Below are 5,016 nucleotides of genomic sequence, written 5' to 3'. Positions count from 1 at the left end.
GCAGGCGAGGTCAGGAGTCGCCTGACGTGTTTTGGGCATGTTACGAGGAGAGGCCAGTCCGTGGAGGAGGACATTATGCTTGGAAAGGTGGAGGGACTGTGAAGGAGAGGAAGACCCTCAGGGGGCTGCCACAGTGACCACCACAACGGCCTCTAGTGTGTCAGGAAGTGTGAGGATGACGCAGGAGAGAACTGGGGTCAGATCTATTGTTCACAGGGTCACTAAGAGCTGGACTCGACTCCACAACACCTAACAACCACAACAGACACCACCAGTGGCCCGGGCTCGCCCGTCACATGGTCATACTTTCAGTGGTCCAGGCTCGTGGGCTCACCCATCACGTGGTGCTACTGCAGTGGCCCGGGTTCGCCCATCATGTGGTCATACTGCAGTGACTGGCATGACACCGGAGGCCATGCCACAGACATCTCTAATCCTAGCAGAGCCCCCACGGTGGACAGGTTTCAGTGGAGCTTCTGGGCTCAGATGGACGAGGAAAGATCTGCTTCTAGAAGGGGCCATGGAGACCTGCCCTGCGGGAGAGCGCTGTCTGAGAGGGCAGGAGATGCGCCCCTCACGGAGCAAATCTTTCGGGGCCTTCACTGGCTCATATGACACAAAGTGACTAGAAACCGCTGTAAACATCCATTAACAATTGGACAGTGGGACGTTTAAAGTCTGAGTCTGGAAAATTGGATGTAATCAGAAAGGAAATGGAATCCATAAAGGCAAGTATCCTAGGCAGCTGCGAGCTGAACAGTACTGGCCGTTCTGAAGAGGACCGTAATGTGGTAACCACCCTGGAAATGAGTGATTGACGAGAAATGGCTTCACGCTCATTGTCCAAAGAGCATTTCAAGAGCCATCCTGCTGGTCAGCACCTCAGGACACGGGTCACCACGCCTCTGAGCATGACCAGTCAGGGTGACCGTCATCCAAGTACAAGCCAGCCTCAAAAGTCGTAGATGAATGTGTTGAGGGAGCTCTCCTGGCCTAGTGGCAAGAAGCTGCACTGCAATTCTAGAGGTACAGGGTTTGAATCCACCAGATGCTCTGCTGGAGAAGGAGGGGCAATCTCCTCCTGTATCAGTCAGATCAGATTTGATGGTACACACACACACAAAATAATAAAATTTTAAAAAGATAAATGTGTTGACAATTCCTACCAACGTCTGCTGTTGGAAATGGGTCAGATGTGCAACCAAAATACATCGACAGGTTTTGGTGACAGAAATGTCAGTGTTGGGGGTAAAGATTAACAGAAAGGTTGGAAATAAGGCCTTGGCAACAGGACAGGACAGGACTCACGTGATGGGTGTTTTTAAGCACCAGGGGCTTATTATCAGCCATTTGGAAAAACACAGTGACCACCCACGTGCACCAGAAGGAGGACACGGACCAGGTGGGCTCCATGGGTGGGAGGGAGAACCCACATTCACAGAACAAGACCAGAGGGGCTCAAGTTCTTGATCAAATCCAAGCTGAAGACTTAAACAAGTCCATGGCCAAAGACTGTCTTTGAGGACACCCCACCTGGCTCTAGAGAACATTCCTAGAACAGATGGAAGCTTTGTGCCAAACGACTAAGACGCTGTGGAGGACCTCAAGGCCGCCCCCCTGCTCCCATGAGGCGGGGATCTGAGAGGCCGGGCTGTGCCAAGGCGTCAGGACCGGAGGGAGACTCGTCAACAATCTGTGCTATGCAGACCACACGATCTCGCTTACTGAAGATGAAGACCTTGAAGCACTTACTGAAGAACAAAGATTAGAACCTTCAGTGTGGATCGCACCTCAACCCAAGGAAAACCTGACACAGTGATCGGCTGGGGAAATCAGGAAGCTGCCAGAGATGCTGTTTGTCCCGGGGCCCTGTCAGTGCCCAGGGCCGCAGCTGTCCTCACAGGGCACTGCGCAAGTCAGTTGCCAAGGAACTCTTAGAAAGTTACAGTAGCAAGGCCGTCAGTCTGAGGACCACGTGCACCTGCCCTGAGCCCTGATATTTGGAATCACCTTGAGAGGAGGTAAGAGGGGTCAATGGGTGAGCAGAAAAGGCTGGTGACCTCAGGCATGTGGGAGCTGGGCCCCCCGCAGGTTCTAGTCCGGTCCGGTGGCCCCGAGAGTGTGGGAGCTGGGCTGGTGGGCTCTGGTTCGGGCTTGGGACCTTGGGCGTGTGGGAACTGGGCCCACGGGTTCTGGTTCGGGCTGGGGGCCTCAGGTGTGTGGGAGCTGGGCCCATGGGTTCTGGTTCGGGCTGGGGGCCTCAGGTGTGTGGGAGCTGGGCCCACAGGTTCTGGTTCGGGCCGGTGGCCTTGTGGCAGCTGGGCCTGTGGGCTCTGGTTCAGGCGTGTGGGAGCTCGGCCCCGCGAGTTCTGGTTCAGACACTGGACTTGCAGACCTGCAGGCTCATAACCATGTGGGTCTCGATAACATAGCCCAGGACCCACGCTGAGGGTTCAGAGGGTACCCTTCGGAGGGCTCTGCTCCCCATTACCACGGAAAATCTTCTCTGTCACTTCCCTTCTCCAGCCCTTGGTTCACGTCCTCCCCTCAGGGTCAAGGTCGCAAGCAGGCAGCGGCACTCGGGAGTCCTGTCCTGAGCTCGCTCACCATCCACTTATGTGCCCGCGATGTCCGTGCCAAGCAAACCGGACACAGATCTGCAGAATGACCAGAGAGTCCCAGGCTGGCATTGGCAGGATGTCCCTGGATAGGAGTCACAGCAGCAGCAGATACCACCATGCAGCCGAAGGTCAGAGGTCAACCGGCGTGGACAGGAGGACAGCCAGGGTGGGGTGTAGCTGGACACCTCAGCTCTCCCCAAAGCTGGTGGAGTAGCCCTGCTCACTCTAACCATGCTCCAAACCCCCAAGACCCCCAGACCCTGTCCCCTCCCCTGGACACTGCTGCGTCCTCACCATCTGGGAGTGGGCAGTCTAGACCAGGGCTGATGTGAGGTCTGTGGTGGTCCCAGACCTGGTCCAGCATGCCGACCACCTGGCTCGGGGGTCGAGCAGTGCACTGAGGAGGAAGGGCCTGTGTCCTCTCTGTAGAGCATCCTTCGAACAGAAACTCCGGCGTCCCTGCGGCCCCGTCAGTCAGGAGCGGGGAGCGCTCTTCTGAGCTCAGGCTTGTGAATTTCAAATGACCAATTTGGTCAATGAATCAATTTCGTGGGGCCGAGGCGAGCGTGTAGATGAAAGCCGTTTTAAGACCTATTTAAAGTGGTGAAAACCTCTTTGTTCCTGTTCCTTTCACACTGCCACCCTCTAATATTTCATCTATATTCATTTTTATGGCTTTCCAAATTATAGATGTCAGCTAAAAATGGAGAAGAAGAAGGGGGAAGGGAGGAGAGAACAGACTGTGTTAAAACCAAAGACTAAGAGCCGAAGCTGAGTGCTGGACAGGATGGGGCTCCGGTCCGTACCCTTGGGGCTGGCCTAGGTATGGGCCTGGCGGTGTGGGAGTGGGCAGACATCCCTGCCCCCGGGGACTGGAGAGGGCAAGAAAGCCCCTGGAGTAAGGGAGGATGCAGGCCAAGGAGGCCCAGGGTGCCCACTGTTCAGCAGGAGCATTTTCCTGAGGTGTTTCAGTGGCGGCTGGGAAGTCGGAGGGGCAAACCCCCAGCCCCTTATCGGGGGACAGGGAGGCAGCCTGCCCCGTCCAGGTTTGTTGTAGATTGTACATCAAGTCAGAATCGACCCACAGCTGACCCTGCAGGGTTCACAGAGGCTGCACACAGCCCAGGAGGAGCTCACCCAGCCAGCTCCCACGGAGCAGCTGGTGGATTCGAACCGAGTGGCAGCTCAGCTCCCCACAGGGGCATCCTGCTGGGACCAACTCCAGGGCAGACGGCAGGCGGTAGCCTGGGGGACCCTCCAGAGCCCACCCTTCAGTCCCAGGTGGCTAAACATTGCCATGTGTGGGTATTTGAGAAGCAAAGGACTTACTGTCCACTTCACAGCATAAGCAAGGCCCCACCCAGGTAAACGAGCCAGGCACCCAGCAGCCCCAGCTGAGAGCTCAGGCCACACAGTGTCCTCCATGGGCTCTCGTGGTGGGAGGGTGGCCTCTCAGGGGACAGGGACAACCGCACAGCTGTCCTCCTGCAAAGCCCATTTACAAAAGTGAGTGTTAGGCCAATGCAGCTGCCAGGCCACGGTCTGCCTGCTTCTGCTTTAAACCCTTAGCCTGCTCTTGCTTTCTGCTTGTTTGGTGTGAGATCTGACTCCATAATCAGGAGTTTTCCGTTTCCAGGTTGCCTCTGGAATTTTCATCTCCTGCATGCACCTTTGGAGTCTCTGGGCAGAACACCATTGGAGACATAGCTGCTGACCCAGAGGTGAGTGGACACTCTCCTGCAGGGCTGGCGGGCAGCAGGCCTGTACACCTGCCTGGGGGTGTCACGGGCAGGAAGACCTGAGCGCTGGTGGCCTGTATGCTCGTGGACACGGGACCTGGTCTCTCCAGAGCGCGCCCATCACTCTGCGTCTGTGGCTCTGAGCCCGTCGCTCTGCGCCCGTCGCTCTTGTAAGCCCTCTGCCACAGGCGCACTCACCATTGGCTCTAGGTCCTCTGTCAGCCCGGCCTGTCTCGCCCCCTCCTCTGCTGAGTGATCTCCCTCCTGGCTGTGACCACATTGCTTTACTTCTTGACACATCTCATGATTTTGGACTAGACACTGGGCATCTGTGTTGTTCACTGCTGGGCTCCGCGGGAGAAGGATGGGCAACCTCGTCCCCTGTGATTTCCAGCCTCTGGCAACGCCCTGGAAGGTCAGCCATGATTCTGTTCTGACTCAGCGGCACACAACAACAACAACAACAACATTTCTATGAATTGCTTCTTCTCCCGATTGGGGCCACATCATCCTACTTGTTCACAAGTCTCTGGGTTTCGATCCGGGTGTGCATCACTGTGACATGGGACTCCAGCACATTCCTGTATGTGCTGGATGGGACATCTGTGTGTGAGCATGAGATCCCAGCACGCTCTTGTAGGGCACTGGATGGGACA

This window comes from Elephantulus edwardii, unplaced genomic scaffold (assembly GCF_000299155.1).
Source record: "Elephantulus edwardii isolate Elephantulus edwardi_28Jun2011 unplaced genomic scaffold, EleEdw1.0 scaffold00002, whole genome shotgun sequence".
NCBI lineage: Eukaryota > Metazoa > Chordata > Mammalia > Macroscelidea > Macroscelididae > Elephantulus > Elephantulus edwardii.
The sequence above is the reverse complement of the archived record's forward strand: the minus strand, read 5'-3'. Positions refer to the sequence as shown.